Genomic DNA, 18,446 nt, shown 5'->3' with positions numbered 1-18,446 from the left:
GATATGGTGAGCTTGAAAACATTGTAGTTAAATGGCACATTCAATATGGCTCCTGGTCCATTACAGTGAATGGGAATGTCCATTCTATTTCTTCTGAACTGTGGGTTTGGTGGCAGGTATCCCTTTAAGAATGAACCCACAGATAAAAGACAACTGGCTTATTCCCACACATTTAATTTACACTGCATGAAAAAGTATAATGCCTCCTTAAAGAAAATAAGTGTTCTGACCATGGTGTTAGAAAATAAATCATTTTACATTAGTTCTATACAGTCTAAAGAATCACCATTCATAAAGATAGGCCGTATGTTTAAATATTTTCCAAAAAGTCATTGAAATTAGATTCCAGCATAGGAAATTCAATACAACATGGTATTGACATGAACTGAAAATTAATAGGAGACTGTTTCATTTGCTAAAACTCAGTTATGCCCCAAGGACAATGATTATTTATTTATGTGTGTCTCACAATTACAGTATTGTAACAAGACCATGGGGCAATTTCACAATGAGAAGGGTGAAAGGCTCACAAATAAGAATGACAAATGTAATCGTTTTAAAAGGGAAAATGAGAAGACGAAAAAACTTTGAAGGACGCCTCATAATCTTGCAAATCCTCCCATCGGTTTATTATGTGTTTGAGCGCCATACAAAACCCATTCTGTACTGCTTTTCACAGACAAGGGGCTGTAGGTGCTTCACATGAGCTCAATGTTAATTGAAAGCCCTGGCATTTGAAATTTCGAGTTGGGAAGTGAATTGTGAAAAGACATTTGAATGGCGGATGTCCTTGGGCAGGAAATTCCACAATCAAAGGCTGGGGAAAGGCTTGAGCTCTGTGTCGTTCTGCCTGTGTGTGTGTGTGTGTGTGTGTGTGTGTGTGTGTGTGTGTGTGTGTGTGTGTGTGTGTGTGTGTGTGTGTGTGTGTGTGTGTGTGTGTGTGTGTGTGTGTGTGTGTGTGTGTGTGTGTGTGTTGCGTAAGGGGGCAAAGAGTGAGGGATGAAAGGTGTGAAAGCTGACGACCATGCCTCAGTACAGTATGCAGCAAACAGACCCAATAATCCATGTACCGCAGGACTGCAAATACAATTTGTATCCTCACAGTAAATAGTGAAAGATTACATGTCAGTCTCCAGTGGAAAGGAAATTCCACACAATCCACTGAAACAATGACTCATTAAACTTCTCTGGATCCAGATCCAGATTTGATTGGGATTTAATTCAGAGTTGATTCACATTCACATTTCAAATCTTATTCACGTCAGTAGAGTCAATACAAAGACGACAGGTGATCAGCAACACAGATCACTGCACCATTTGTCTATACAGCATCTAATGCTCACACACAACACACACACTCACTCACACACAGCACACAAACTCACACACAGCACATAAACTCACACAGCACACGCAGTCCACACAGGCCAAACTTCAAAGTAGCAAGACAAAGGAGCTGATCGTGGACTACAGGAAAAAGCGGGCCGAACAGGCCCCCATTAACATCAACGGGGCTGCAGTGGAGCGGGTCAGGAGTTTCAAGTTCCTTGGTGTCCACATCACCAATAAACTATCATGGTCCAAACTCACCAAGACAGTCGTGAAGAGGGCACGACAAAACCTTTTCCCCCTCAAGAGACTGAAAAGATTTGGCATGGGTCCCCAGGCATGGGTCCGCAAAAAGTTCTACAGCTGCACCATTGAGAGCATCCTGACCGGTTGCATCACCACCTGGTATGGCAACTGCTCGGCATCTGACTGTAAGGCGCTACAGAGGGTAGTGCTTACGGCCCAGTACATCACTGGGGCAAGCTTCCTGCTATCCAGGACCTATATAATAGGCGGTATAAGAATATTTTGAAGATAAATACACAACGCAGAGGATGAGAGTACGAGAGTACTAGAATTAACAATCAACAGGGAATTGTCAATGTAAATAGTTAGTCTTCAGTTCAACAGCTGTTTAGAATCTGTGGAATGTCACTCCTGAACTCAGAGCTACGTGTGGTACGTGTACTACGGTCTGTACATTGAGTCTGGAGCAGGATCCTTGTTATTTGGCCATTGGCCCAGTTGTACTGCAAGGACTTCTGATTGGTCAACCCCAGGCTAGGGTGGGGGGTTATAAATGGCATCCTGTTCCTTTGTTCTGTGGAGAAAAGCTGAGGACAGGGGAGACTGAACATCTACCTCCCAGCATAACATCTATGATTTGTCCTTCTCCAAAAAAAATGTTTTCTCCCCATGATTTGCTTTGGAGTTTGTGTTATTGAAGAATAACATCAACTGCTAATAGCAGTGTCAGAGGAAAGGTCATACAATTGTCAGAGACTCGAGTCACCCAAGTCATAGACTGTTTTCTCTGTTACCGCACGGCAAGCGGTACCGGAGTGCCAAGTCTAGGACCAAAAGGCTCCCTAACAGCTTCTACCCCCAAGCCATAAGACTGCTGAACAATTAATCTAATGACCACCCGGACTATTTACATTGACCCCCCACCCTTAGTTTTGTACACTGCTGCTACTCGCTGTTTATTATCTATGCATGTTCACTTCACCCCTACCTACATGTACAAATGACCTCAACTAAACTGTACCCCTGCACACTGACTCGGTACCAGTACCTCCTGTATATAACCTCGTTATCGTTATGTTATTGTGTTACTTTTTATTATTTATTTTTATTTTTTACTTTATTTTTTTTGGTAAATATTTTCTTAACTCTTCTTGAACTGCACTGTTGGTTAAGGGCTTGTAAGCATTTCATGGTAAGGTCGTTGTTGTATTCGGCACACGTGACAAAGTTTGATTTGATTTTGATTTGATTTGACACTATTTTGATCATTGTTAGTGTTGTAAGAAACTTTCCACTCAAGGACAATGTGGACATTCCTGTACACTCTCAGAGTCCTCCCCCATCACTGCCATTAAGGATCGGTGTCCCGCTAGCAGGACAACTTCCAGTGAAACTGAAGGGCGCAAATAAATAATCATAAATATTATGGATTTAAAACATTTAGGTGCATATAAGTGTCTTATATCGGCTGAAAGCGTAAATTCTTGTTAATCTAACTGCACTGTCCGATTTACAGTAGCTATTACAGCGAAAACATGCCATGCGATTGTCTGAGGACGGGGTCCCACATCAAAATATTTTTCCACCGGCACAAGTTTCATACATTCACATATAACGATTAAATATTCACTTACTTTTCTAAAATCTTCCTCTGATTTGACATCCAAAGGGTCCCAGCTATAACATGTAGTGTTGTTTTGTTAGATAAAATCCTTCTTTATATCCCAAAAAGTAATCCACTCGTTCAACTTGCAGAGAAAGGAATCCAAAAATCTACCCCTAAACTTTGTTTCAACAAGTCAAAATACGTTTCTATTTACTCCTCAGAAACCCTAAAATGTAATCAAACTGTATATTTCTTACAGAAAGAAGTATGTTCAATAGGAAACCAATTTTAGCAGGTGCGTCCTGTCTTCATGGCGCTCACAAACACGAATTTCCAAGACTGTCCTTCTACTAAAACTGATATTTCTTATTTGTTTTTGAAGTTACAAGCCTGAAACCTTGAACATAGACTCCTGACATCCTGTGGAAGCCATAGGAATTGCATCCAGGGAGCTCATTTTCGATATGACCTTTCTCTTGCATTTCTAAGACGGTCTCTCAAAAAAACATCGAGCTGGTTTTTCTTTGGATTTTTTCTACCATATCTATTGTGTTATATTCTCCTACATTATTTTAACATTTCTACAAACTTCAAAGTGTTTTGTTTCCAATGGTACCAATTTTATGCATATCCTGGCTTCAGGGCCTGAGCTACTGGCAGTTTACTTTGGGCACATCATTCAGACAGGAAGTGGAGAAGAAATGGATCTAGCTCTAAGAAGGGTAAAGTCACCGCAATGTTTTTTTGTGTGGCTCTTGGTTGGTTGGACCACTCTATAAAGAGAGTTTGGGAACCGTTGACCTGCAGTCATCTGATCAGTTAACCTCCCCTATTGAGAGACGTGAACAAATAAAATTGAGAAAACTCATGGCCTTGTGAGGGAATGAGAATCTGCCAACACTGCTTTTACATCTGATACAACAGCCACCATCTGACAATATAACAATACAATAACGGAACAATGTTGGAGGGAGCAAAATAACATGAACATAAGCAGGCAATTTTCCACATATGATGGAATTGAATAGAGTCAAATTCTATTGCATTATATTTCAGCATCAACTTGTAAGCTGTGTGAGTGGAGGAGAGAGCAGAGGGCGTCAGGGGCAGAGTACTTCAGCTCATGCAGACAGTACAGCAACACAAACACGAGGGAGCTTTGAATAGAACCCTCAGTGACCTTGATTTATAATAGGAACGCAATGCAGCCTTAAATCTCTATGTGGAAAGCTCAGTCTCCACCTCATTTTGTGGGCAGTGTGCACATAGCCTGTCTGCCAAGTCTGCCTTCAGCGGCCTTTCTCAATAGCAATTGATTTTGGGTCAGTCACAGTGGTCAGGTATTCTGTCACTGTGTACTCTCTGTTTAAGGACAAATAGCATTCTAGTTTGCTCAGTTTTTTGTAAATTCTTTCCAATGTGTCAAGTAATTATCTTTTTGCTTTCTCATGATTTGATTGGGTCTAATTGTGTTGCTGTCCTGGGGCTCTGTGGGGTGTGTTTGTGTTTGTGAACAGAGCCCCAGGACCAGCTTGCTTAGGGGAACTCTTCTCCGGGTTAATTTCTCCGTAGGTGATGGCTTTGTTATGGAAGGTTTGGGAATCGATTCCTTTTAGGTGGTTGTAGAATTTAACGGCTCTTTTCTGGATTTTGATAGTTAGCGGGTATCATCCTAATTCTGCTCTGCATGCATTATTTTTACATTGTACATGGATTATATTTTTGGTGTTTGTCCCATTTTGTGAATTCTTGGTTGGTGAGCAGACCCCAGACCTCACAACCATAAAGGGAAATGGGTTCTATAACTGATTCAAGTATTTTTAGACAGATCCAAATTGGTATGTCAAATTTGAAGTTCCTTTTGATGGCATAGAAGGCCCTTCTTGCCTTGTCTCTCAGATCGTTCACAGCTCTCTCTCTCTCTCTCTCTCTCTCTCTCTCTCTCTCTCTCTCTCTCTCTCTCTCTCTCTCATCTCATCTAAGGTCTGACTACAATAGAAACACGACAGATTAGCATTTTCCATCTGACATCTTCAGCTGACATATAGGGGGTGTGAAAGGAAGGATCCTTAGCAAGGCCACTCACCTAGGCCCTAGCAGGCTAATTACGCACTGATAATTAGCACAGCGAGGACAATCATCAGACAGACAGACAGACAGACAGACAGACAGACAGACAGACAGACAGACAGACAGACAGACAGACAGACAGACAGACAGACAGACAGACAGACAGACAGACAGACAGACAGACAGACAGACAGACAGACAGACAGACAGACAGACAGACAGACAGACAGACAGACAGACAGACAGACAGACAGAATCCATCAATGCTGTATCTCAGTAGTAGTGTTAAGAGATCTCCTCTTCCATTGTTCTCTATCGGCACTGATCTGAAACCACGGAATGGTTCAAAAGTAACATGCTAGAAGTTTAGCTGGAGGAATTGCTTTCACTAATTCAACTGTGAACCAGAAGCATATGAGCCTTTGGCAGTATTTCAAACAAATTCCACAATTCTTTTCCATTTTTTCCCCCATATTTTTTGTTGTTGTTGGGGGGGGGCAATGTTATACAGAGTTAATTATCAACAAAGGAAGTCAACAGTTTTCAATATAAACATTGCTGGGAAGGAACCTAGCATCTGTTTGCCAGGGGGGTTCCACCATCACAACCACTGTTATTCTTTACACATTTTTCTTTCATGCCTTAACTGTTTTGTTCTTCAATTTGGCATTGAAGGGGTGAATACCTTGGGGTCTGTAATCTGATCAGATCCGCCGTCCCATACGGTAATCTAGTCAACAGTTGGGTGGATTAAGCTCATAATCTAATGACATGGAAAGAGTCAATTCTGTGGTGTGCTGATCCCTCCTAACCATATTGAATGGCTTCCATTGGCATGTGTTCTACACACTGTGTCCACAAGCAGATGTCAAACAAAAGCCACTTAGAGATGCTCTAACAATGATTGATGTTGTTTTCATAGATGTATAAAAGCAATATAGGCTCTAAAGAGCTCATTCAGTGTGTATATGTAGAGAGAGAAAGAATTAAGAGTTGAAGTGACACAAATAGGCTATTGTACAATATTGTCTGAGTGCTGACAGACACAGACAGGTAGACAGATGGCTACTCTCCTCAATGACGATTCAATATTGCTTTGTTCATCCTGACACAACTCCACAACCAGGTCCTTAAAAAATAACAACGTCTCAACGACTCAAAACATCCTGAAATCAATAAAGAGGTCTAGCGTCATCATCCCAATCCTTCCATATCCAATGTTCACAAACAACTGCTGTTTACTTCTGTTGTGGGTGGGTCCTCGAGACCATGCAGGTGTCTGAGAACCTGCCTGTACAAAAACTCAATCGATTTTTCAGCACAGAGCCCCCCCATGTCATCTCCTACAACGTGAGGAAGGAAGAAGCCCCCAGTGATCCAGGCGGCAGACAAACAACTTTGTTCCTTTCAGCTGCGTTTAATTAGTCAAGAGACTTCTGCTATGTAAAGAAGGGCTTACATAAATCTTGCAGGATTACGACCGCTGCTACAAATCAATTACATTTGCCTCCCATCTTCATAACCAGGGCTCTGGCCCCTGGAGACAAACAGACAGAGAGACAGACAGATAGACACTGTGAGATGCTGCTTTGAGTATAACACAATAACACTCATCTGTCAGGAGGTTTCAAGGCCTCCTGGGATAATGTGTACCGGAATTAATCAGAAAGAAGCTTTTTCTTGTTCAACAAATCCACTGGAATGTTATACAAATGTGATACAAATGATGTTGATGTGTCTGATTTTAACATTCTACTGGGCATGCAGGGTAGTCAAGCCATAAATATGATTTCGGTCCAGTTAACCAGGCATTCTGGCAATTTATTGATGTCAAAGTTACAGTCAATTCTCCCCAAAACAAAAGTGGTATTCTGCAGGGTTGGAGTCAATTCCCCCCAAAACAAAAGTGGTATTCTGCAGGGTTGGAGTCAATTCCCATCAAAACAAAAGTGGTATTCTGCAGGGTTGGAGTCAATTCCCCCAAAACAAAAGTGGTATTCTGCAGGGTTGGAGTCAATACCCCCCAAAACAAAAGTGGTATTCTGCAGGGTTGGAGTCAATTCCCCCCAAAACAAAAGTGGTATTCTGCAGGGTTGGAGTCAATTCCCCCCAAAACAAAAGTGGTATTCTGCAGGGTTGGAGTCAATTCCCCCCAAAACAAAAGTGGTATTCTTCAGGGTTGGAGTAAATTCAAATTCAAGGCAGTCAATTCAGGAACTAAACTGAAATTCCAATTCAATAATTGAAAAAAGGCCATCTAATATCAATGACTTCTCAATGAGTTCAAAAAGAGAAGCTATTTATGTGAAAAGTGTTTACATTTTCTGATTTAAATTCAAATCCCTTCCTGAAATGACTGACTTCAATTAGAATTGGCCCCAACCCTGGTATACTGCATAATAATCACTAACCTGTAGAAAGGGAACATTCATTGGTTATGGACAGTAGTTACTCTGCTACAGAGACTGTGTAATAGAAAGTATGGCCTACTTTCCTTCTATTGTAGTTCTTGGTAATGACCTCTTCTAGTGTAGTTCTTGGTAAGTACCTCTTCTACTGTAGTCCTTGGTAATGACCTCTTCCTCTGTAGTTCTCGGTAAGTACCTCTTCTATTGTAGTGCTCGGCAAGTACCCCTTCTACTGTAGTTCTCGGTAATTACCTCTTCTACTGTAGGTCTTGGTAAGTACCTCTTCTTACTGTTCTCGGTAAGTACCTCTTCTACTGTAGTTCTCGGTATTACCTCTTTTACTGTAGTTCTTGGCAATACCTCTTCTACTGTAGTTCTTGTTAAGTTCCTCTTTGTACATTACAACACAGAGTCACATTTCCAGCAGCCCATCTTGACACTCTTTAAGTGGAATCTTTGAGAAATATGGGCAAGAGTAACACTAGGCTATAAAATCATCTACAGTGTCTTCAACAAAGTATTCATAACCCTTGACCAACTTCAGTTTATTCAGAAAGTATTCATAACCCTTGGCCATCTACAGTGCCTTCAGAAAGTATTCATAACCCTTGGCCATCTACAGTGCCTTCAGAGAGTATTCATAACCCTTGGCCATCTACAGTGCCTTCAGAAAGTATTCATAACCCTTGGCCATCTACAGTGCCTTCAGAAAGTATTCATAACCCTTGACCATCTACAGTGCCTTCAGAAAGTATTCATAACCCTTGACCATCTACAGTGCCTTCAGAGAGTATTCATAACCCTTGGCCATCTACAGTGCCTTCAGAAAGTATTCATAACCCTTGACCATCTACAGTGCCTTCAGAAAGTATTCATAACCCTTGGCCATCTACAGTGCCTTCAGAAAGTATTCATAACACTTGACCATCTACAGTGCCTTCAGAAAGTATTCATAACCCTTGGCCATCTACAGTGCCTTCAGAAAGTATTCATAACCCTTGACCATCTACAGTGCCTTCAGAGAGTATTCATAACCCTTGGCCATCTACAGTGCCTTCAGAAAGTATTCATAACCCTTGACCATCTACAGTGCCTTCAGAAAGTATTCATAACCCTTGGCCATCTACAGTGCCTTCAGAAAGTATTCATAACACTTGACCATCTACAGTGCCTTCAGAAAGTATTCATAACCCTTGGCCATCTACAGTGCCTTCAGAAAGTATTCATAACCCTTGACCATCTACAGTGCCTTCAGAGAGTATTCATAACCCTTGGCCATCTACAGTGCCTTCAGAAAGTATTCATAACCCTTGACCATCTACAGTGCCTTCAGAAAGTATTCATAACCCTTGGCCATCTACAGTGCCTTCAGAAAGTATTCATAACCCTTGACCATCTACAGTGCCTTCAGAAAGTATTCATAACCCTTGACCATCTACAGTGCCTTCAGAAAGTATTCATAACCCTTGACCATCTACAGTGCCTTCAGAAAGTATTCATAACCCTTGGCCATCTACAGTGCCTTCAAAAAGTATTCATAACCCTTGGCCATCTACAGTGCCTTCAGAAAGTATTCATAACCCTTGGCCATCTACAGTGCCTTCAGAAAGTATTCATAACCCTTGGCCATCTACAGTGCCTTCAGAAAGTATTCATAACCCTTGGCCATCTACAGTGCCTTCAGAAAGTATTCATAACCCTTGGCCATCTACAGTGCCTTCAGAAAGTATTCATAACCCTTGGCCATCTACAGTGCCTTCAGAAAGTATTCATAATCCTTGACTTATTCCACATTTTGTTGTGTTACAGCTTGAAATCAAAATAGATTAAATATATTTTTCTACACGCCAGTCTACACACAATACACAATCATTACAAAGTGAAAATATGTTTTGAGAAAAGTTAGCAAATGTTTTGATAATTCTATACAGAAATATCTCATTTCCATAAGTATTCATACCCCTTTGGTCTGACACTCCAAATTGAGCTCAAGTGCATCCAATTTCCTTTGATCATCCTTGAGATGTCACTACAACTTGATTGGAGTCCACCTGTGTCCAATTCAATTATTTGGACATGATTTATAAATAAATAAACCTGTCTATATAAGTTCCCACAGTTGACAGTGCATGTCAGAGCAGGAACTATACAATGAAGTCCAATGAACTGTCCGTAGATGTCCAAGATATAATTGTGATGAGGCATATATCTGTGGAAGGGTATAAAACAATTTCTAGTGTTGAAAGTTTCCAAGAGCACAGTGATCACCATCATTGGGAAATGGAAAAATATGGAACTACCCAGACTCTGCCTAGAGCTGCCCGTCTGACCAAACTGAGCAACTGGGCAAGAAGGACCTTGGTCAGGGAGGTGACCAAGAACCCAATGACCACTCTGACAGAACTACAGAGTTCTTTACCTGAGATAGGAGAACCTGACAGAAGGACAAGAGTCTCTACAGCACTTCACCAATCTGGGCTTTATGGGAGAGTGGCCAGACGGACGCCTCTCCTGAGAAAAAGACACATAACAGCACGCCTGGAGCTTTCAAAAAGGCACGTGAAAGACTCTGAGATCTTAAGGCAAAATATTCTGTGGTGTGATGAGAAAAATGTAACTCTTTGGCCTTAATGCAAAGCACTATGTCTGGAGAAAACCAGGCACAGCTCATCACCTGTCTAACACCATCCCTACCATGAAGCACGGTGGTGACAGCATCATGCTATGGGGGTACTTTTCAGCGGAAGGGACTTTGAGACTGGTAAATCCTTGATGATAACCTACGTCAGAGTGCAAACAACCTTAGACTGTGGCAAAGATTTATGTTCCAACAGGAACATAAACGGGCAAGCTTCCAAAAAATTGGAACGGAAATGGCGCCACACCAAACTGGAAGTCTTCGGACTAGCTTGGAAAGACAGTACCGTGCAGTATCGAAGAGCCCTCACTGCTGCTCGATCATCCTATTTTTCCAACTTAATTGAGGAAAATAAGAACAATCCGAAATTTCTTTTTGATACTGTCGCAAAGCTAACTAAAAAGCAGCATTCCTCAAGAGAGGATGGCTTTCACTTCAGCAGTAATAAATTCATGAACTTCTTTGAGGAAAAGATCATGATCATTAGAAAGCAAATTACGGACTCCTCTTTAAATCTGCGTATTCCTCCAAAGCTCCGTTGTCCTGAGTCTGCACAACTCTGCCAGGACCTAGGATCAAGGGAGACACTCAAGTGTTTTAGTACTATATCTCTTGACACAATGATGAAAATAATCATGGCCTCTAAACCTTCAAGCTGCATACTGGACCCTATTCCAACTAAACTACTGAAAGAGCTGCTTCCTGTGCTTGGCCCTCCTATGTTGAACATAATAAACGGTTCTCTATCCACCGGATGTGTACCAAGCTCACTAAAAGTGGCAGTAATAAAGCCTCTCTTGAAAAAGCCAAACCTTGACCCAGAAAATATAAAAAACTATCGGCCTATATCGAATCTTCCATTCCTCTCAAAAAATGTTGAAAAAAATGCTGCGCAGCAACTCACTGCCTTCCTGAAGACAAACAATGTATACGAAACGCTTCAGTCTGGTTTTAGACCCCATCATAGCACTGAGACTGCACTTGTGAAGGTGGTAAATTACCTTTTAATGATGTCAGACCGAGGCTCTGCATCTGTCCTCGTGCTCCTAGATCTTAGTGCTGCTTTTGATACCATCGATCACCACATTCTTTTGGAGAGATTGGAAACCCAAATTGGTCTACACGGACAAGTTCTGGCCTGGTTTAGATCTTATCTGTCAGAAAGATATCAGTTTGTCTCTGTGAATGGTTTGTCCTCTGACAAATCAGCTGTAAATTTCAGTGTTCCTCAAGGTTCCATTTGAGGACCACTATTGTTTTCACTATATATTTTACCTCTTGGGGATGTCATTCGAAAACATAATGTTACATTTCACTGCTATGCGGATGACACACAGCTGTACATTTCAATGAAACATGGTGAAGCCCCAAAATTGCCCTCGCTAGAAGCCTGTGTTTCAGACATAAGGAAGTGGATGGCTGCAAACTTTCTACTTTTAAACTCGGACAAAACAGACATGCTTGTTCTAGGTCCCAAGAAACAAAGAGATCTTCTGTTACATCTGACAATTAATCTGGATGGTTGTACAGTCGTCTAAAATAAAACTGTGAAGGCCCTCGGCGTTACTCTGGACCCTGATCTCTCTTTTGAAGAACATATCAAGACTGTTTCAAGGGCAGCTTTTTTCCATCTACGTAACATTGCAAAAATCAGAAACTTTCTGTCCACAAATGATGCAGAAAAATTAATCCATGCTTTTGTTACTTCTAGGTTGGACTACAATGCTCTACTTTCCGGCTACCCGGATAAAGCACTAAATGAACTTCAGTTAGTGCTAAATACGGCTGCTAGAATCCTGACTAGAACCAAAACATTTGATCATATTACTCCAGTGTTAGCCTCCCTACACTGGCTTCCTGTTAAGGCAAGGGCTGATTTCAAGGTTTTACTGCTAACCTACAAAGCATTACATGGGCTTGCTCCTACCTATCTATCCGATTTGGTCCTGCTGTACATACCTACACGTACGCTATGGTCACAAGACGCAGGCCTCCTAATTGTCCCTAGAATTTCTAAGCAAACAGCTGGAGGCAGGGCTTTCTCCTATAGAGCTCCATTTTTATGGAATAGTCTGCCTACCCATGTGAGAGATGCAGACTCGGTCTCAACCTTTAAGTCTTTACTGAAGACTCATCTCTTCAGTGGGTCCTATGATGGAGTGTATTCTGGCCCAGGAGTGTGAAGGTGAACGGAAAGGCTCTGGAGCAACGAACCGCCCTTGCTGTCTCTGCCTGGCCGGTTCCCCTCTCTCCACTGGGATTCTCTGCCTCTAACCCTATTACAGGGGCTGAGTCACTGGCTTATTGGTGTTCTTCCATGCCGTCCCTAGGAGGGGTGCGTCACTTGAGTGGGTTGAGTCACTGACGTGGTCTTCCTGTCTGGGTTGGCGCCCCCCCTTGGGTTGTGCCGTGGCGGAGATCTTTGTGGGCTATACTCGGCCTTGTCTCAGGATGGTAAGTTGGTGTTTGAAGATATCCCTCTAGTGGTGTGGGGGCTGTGCTTTGGCAAAGTGGGTGGGGTTATATACTTCCTGTTTGGCCCTGTCCAGGGGTATCGTCGGATGGGGCCACAGTGTCTCCTGACCCCTCCTGTCTCAGCCTCCAGTATTTATGCTGCAGTAGTTTATGTGTCGGGGGGCTAGGGTCAGTCTGTTATATCTGGAGTGTTTCTCCTGTCTTACCCGGTGTCCTGTGTGAATTCAAGTATGCTCTCTCTAATTCTCTCTTTCTCTCTTTTTCTCTTTCTCTCTCTCGGAGGACCTGAGCCCTAGGACCATGCCTCAGGACTACCTGACATGATGACTCCTTGCTGTCCCCAGTCCACCTGGCCGTGCTGCTGCTCCAGTTTCAACTGTTCTGCCTGCGGCTATGGAACCCTGACCTGTTCACCGGACGTGCTACCTGTCCCAGACCGGCTGTTTTCAACTCTCTAGAGACAGCAGGAGCGGTAGAGATACTCTCAATGATCGGCTATGAAAAGCCAACTGACATTTACTCTTGAGGTGCTGACTTGTTACACCCTCAACAACTGTGAATATTATTATTTGACCATGCTGGTCATTTATGAACATTTGAACATCTTGGCCATATTCTGTTATAATCTCCACCCGGCACAGCCAGAAGAAGACTGGCCACCCCTCATAGCCTGGTTCCTCTCTAGGTTTCTTCCTAGGTTTTGGCCTTTCTAGGGAGTTTTTCCTAGCCACCGTGCTTCTACACCTGCATTGCTTGCTGTTTGGGGTTTTAGGCTGGGTTTCTGTACAGCACTTTGAGATATCAGCTGATGTAAGAAGGGCTATATAAATACATTTGATTTGATTTGACAATGACCCCCAGCATGCAGACTTTGCTGCTCACCGTCTCTCCCCATCTAATTTAACAGAGCTTCAGAAAATCTGCAAGGAAGATGCTTCTACAAAGTATTGTCTCAGGGGTGTGAATACTTATGCAAATAAGATATTTCTGTATTTAATTTTTAATTAGGGGCTAGTTTTAGTACAGGGACACAGTCTTGGAAATTCGTGTTTGCGCGCGCCATGAAGACAGGACGCACCTGCTAAAATCGGTTTCCTATTGAACATACTTCTTTCCGTAAGAAATATTATAGTTTGATTACATTTTAGGGTATCTGAGGAGTAAACAGAAACGTATTTTGACTTGTTGAAAGAAAGTTTAGGGGTAGATTTTTGGATTCCTTTCTCTGCAAGTTGAACGAGTGGATTACTCAAATTGATGGCGCCAACTAAACAGACTTTTTGGGATAAAAATAAGGATTTTATCTAACAAAACAACATGTTATAGCTGGGATCCTTTGGATGACAAATCAGAGGAAGATTTTCGAAAAGTAAGTGAATATTTAATCGCTATTTGTGAGTTTATGAAACCTGTGCCGGTGGAAAAATATTTTGATGTGGGACCCCGTCCTCAAACAATCGAATGGCATGATTTCGCTGTAATAGCTACTGTAAATTGGACAGTGCAGTTAGATTAACAAGAATTTAAGCTTTCAACCGATATAAGACACTTATATGTACCTAAATGTTTAATATCCATAATTGTTATGATTATTTATTTGAATTGCGCGTCCTCCAGTTTCACCGGAAGTTGTCCCGCTAGCGGGACGCCTAGCCCTAAAAGGACAAATTTACCAACATTTCGAAAAACATGTTTTCACTTTGTCTTTATGGGGTATTGCGTGTAGATGGGTGAGTAAACAAATCTATATAATCAATTTTAAATTCAGGATGTAACAACAAAATGTGGAATAAGTCAAGGGGTATGAATGCTTTCTCATACCCCCATATCATTACGTTTCTCTCATCCCTCTCGTATTCATCCTCCTCCTCCGCCTGCCCCCTCCTCTCCTTGCCCCGTCTTACGGCAGTTATTATATTTCAGATGGTTTCAGCCATATTAAATAGAAAATAAAATCAATAAATCTAGCGAGCAGAAGTCTTTGCCAGCCGGGCGAGCGGGCGAGGGGGGCTTCTTGCCTTCCCTCCTCACCCCATCCGCTGCGTCCCGTACGGTAATGAAAAGGTTCTCGGGCGGCGAATCTGCTCAACATGGCATTAATCAGTGATTCCTTGCCTCAGCTCCCCATATGAAATATCAGGCCCCTCTCCCCTGACAAAGGCTCCCTTCTGTCTGAACAAGGTGATCATTATCTGCTCCTGTAGGAAATTAAAGGCCGCGCGGCGGTAATATGCAGATATGCAGATTGGCAGGGGGGGGAGAGAATGGCAGGCCGTCCAGGGCTAAGGCACCGCCACTTGATTAATCTGCACAGCATGAATACCAAATCAACTAGCAGCGTCTCAGGAGGGGGTCGGCGAGGGGGTGGGTATGGGGGGACGCATTAAAATGTCACTTTTCTTACTCCATTCTTAACGCATCATTTTTTTTTTATCCTGAGGAGGAGAAGCAGAGATCACTTTAAGGAGAGGGTTTCAGAAGGAGCCATTATGAACATACCCCCCTCTACTTGTTTTAAATCCCTCCTCTGTTCCAGGGGATCGGGGTTGCTTTGTTTGGGGACGACAGTCAGCATGGTGCCTTGGCTGCCACTCTGCCGTGTCTAGAGTCTAACCTCACAGATCATCACATTAGCTTTTATCCCATAGTCCCACAGCCTCACCACTTCTTGGTCTTGTAGGTCGTTGACCGAGCGTTGTTTCTGTTGAACTTTTGAGGCATGACTTAATAAGTCCTGTAATTGACATGGAGGAAGATGGACGGGGGTCTACTAGAGGGCTACAATTTCTCTGCTTAAAATGTGATTTTAAACCTAACATTAACCACACTGCCAACCTTATGCCTAACCTTAAACTTAAATTACGAGCAAAAAACACATTTTTATTTTCATACATTTTTACAATGTAGACAATTTTGACTTTGTGGCTTCGGTAACTAGTGACAACCCCAAGTAGAGGAGGTTAAAGGGATAGCAGAACATGGTAGAGACTGGGTTGGGGTTAAAGGGATAGCAGAACATGGTAGAGACTGGGTTGGGGTTAAAGGGATAGCAGAACATGGTAGAGACTGGGTTGGGGTTAAAGGGATAGCAGAACATGGTAGAGACTGGGTTGGGGTTAAAGGGATAGCAGAACATGGTAGAGACTGGGTTGGGGTTAAAGGGATACAGAACATGGTAGAGACTGGGTTGGGGTTAAAGGGATAGCAGAACATGGTAGAGACTGGGTTGGGGTTAAAGGGATACAGAACATGGTAGAGACTGGGTTGGGGTTAAAGGGATACAGAACATGGTAGAGACTGGGTTGGGGTTAAAGGGATAGCAGAACATGGTAGAGACTGGGTTGGGGTTAAAGGGATAGCAGAACATGGTAGAGACTGGGTTGGGGTTAAAGGGATACAGAACATGGTAGAGACTGGGTTGATGTTAAAAAGAGTTAACCATGAACTTGTTCTAATATCTTTACTAGTACCATTCATTTTCAGCAACGTGCATTTTGAATGTAATATTTTTTTCTTCCTCTTTTACGTATGTTCTTTTCAAGGACCCAAGCAGAGGCCTTTGGGTGTAGGGGTGTGTGGGGTGAGGAGGATTTAGGATGGTCGTTTGTGATTGTGGTTCTCGCCAAGCATTGTCTGCTGAAATGAGCATTCTCCAATATTGTTAAAGGTTGTAATTTCCTGCTATTTCTATCAGGATATTCCTCTCTCTGCCTATTTGATAATTTGGCCGTTTCTCTGCAGTTACGGTATAATTAAGTCTGGTGACCTTTGACCTGCTGCGTTAACAAGGCATTTAGAGATGCTCCCCGAACGCAGATCTTTGCCTGATGATGCTATCTCTCTCTTCCTCCCCTTTCTCTCCCCTCTCTCTCCTCTCTCTCTCTACGCTCTCTCCCCTTTCTCTCCCCTCTCTCTCCTCTCTCTCTCTACGCTCTCTCTCCTTTCTCTCTCTCTCTACGCTCTCTCTCCCTTCTCTCCCCTCTCTCTCCTCTCTCTCTCTACGCTCTCTCTCCTTTCTCTCTCTCTCTACGCTCTCTCTCCTTTCTCTCTCTCTCTACGCTCTCTCTCCTTTCTCTCTCTCTCTACGCTCTCTCTCCCTCTCTCTCCCGCTCTCTCTCCTCTCTCTCTACGCTCTCTCCCTTTCTCCCCTCCCCCTCTCTCCCCTCCTCTCCTCTCTCTCTCACGCTCTCTCTCCTTTCTCTCCCCTCTCTCTCCTCTCTCTCTCTACGCTCTCTCTCCCTTCTCTCCCCTCTCTCTCCTCTCTCCTCTACGCTCTCTCCTCTCTCTCTCTCCCCTCTCTCTCCTCTCTCTCTCTCTCTACGCTCTCTCTCCTTTCTCTCTCTCTCTACGCCCTCTCTCCCTTCTCTCCCCTCTCTCTCCTCTCTCTCTCTACGCTCTCTCTCCTTCCTCTCCCCTCTCTCTCCTCTCGCTCTCTACGCTCTCTCTCCTTCCTCTCCCCTCTCCCCTCTCTCTCTACGCTCTCTCTCCTTTCTCTCCCCTCTCTCTCCTCTCTCTCTCTCTCTACGCTCTCTCTCCTTTCTCTCTCTCTCTACGCTCTCTCTCCCTTCTCTCCCCTCTCTCTCCTCTCTCTCTCTACGCTCTCTCTCCTTCCTCTCCCCTCTCTCTCCTCTCTCTCTCTACGCTCTCTCTCCTTCCTCTCCCCTCTCTCTCCTCTCTCTCTCTACGCTCTCTCTCCTTTCTCTCCCCTCTCTCTCCTCTCTCTCTACGCTCTCTCTCCTTTCTCTCCCCTCTCTCTCCTCTCTCTCTCTACGCTCTCTCTCCTTTCTCTCTCTCTCTACGCTCTCTCTCCCTTCTCTCCCCTCTCTCTCCTCTCTCTCTCTACGCTCTCTCTCCTTCCTCTCCCCTCTCTCTCCTCTCTCTCTACGCTCTCTCTCCTTTCCCTCCCCTCTCTCTCCTCTCTCTCTCTACGCTCTCTCTCCTTCCTCTCCCCTCTCTCTCCTCTCTCTCTACGCTCTCTCTCCTTTCTCTCTCGGGGTCCAGTAATAGAATAAAATGATTCATCCAGTAATTGTATGAAGCACATTAGTTTCACATTGAATTGTGCCATTTTTCTTGTTTCCCAGTGGTGGTGGAGGGGGGTGATTATCAGGAGCCTCTCCTTCCCTCGCTCCCTGAGGACCAACCTGTGAAGGCATGATTATGCCACTGCCAAACGCATGGCTCAGCTCTACAGGGACAAACAGGGCCCAGGGAAAGAGCCACCTCCCTCTCTAAGAGAAAAGGAGGGATGAAAGAGGAGAAAGGAGGAGGGGAAGAGCAGTAACAGGCAGGTTGTACGTGGTACAGTAAGATGGTGCTAGGTGTTGTTGGTTTGGTGAACAGTGAGGAGAGCTGGACTGACCTCATTCTAAAACACTGTGATTCACATGATTTATTTGTGGGAAGCATAAAGGGTTTTCTAGTAGTATTTTATACCTGAAGTGTTTCTCACTACACAAATATAAGAGATTAATAAAATGACCTTCTCTAAAAGACATGTTTCTATATCGGGAAAAAGAAAACCCTAAAATAGTTTAGTTTGTGTCCCTGTCTTATTAGGCGTTTGTATCTGCTTACTTTTCAAATCAACCTCACAGTACGCAACACTAACCTGGCCTAATTTAAGACTGAATGAAAAATATATTTTCTAATGACATACCTATACTGTGGTTAC

General features: G+C 43.2%; 1 pseudogene; it reads left to right on the top strand.

The window, feature by feature from the left end:
- The first annotated feature begins 6,520 nt into the window (after window positions 1–6,520).
- Window positions 6,521–18,446, top strand: part of LOC145861051 (uncharacterized) — a 65,163-nt pseudogene continuing 53,237 nt past the window's right edge.

The sequence above is a fragment of the Salmo salar genome, chromosome 16 (assembly GCF_965601325.2).
Source record: "Salmo salar chromosome 16, fSalSal1, whole genome shotgun sequence".
NCBI lineage: Eukaryota > Metazoa > Chordata > Actinopteri > Salmoniformes > Salmonidae > Salmo > Salmo salar.
The sequence above is the reverse complement of the archived record's forward strand: the minus strand, read 5'-3'. Positions and strand labels throughout refer to the sequence as shown.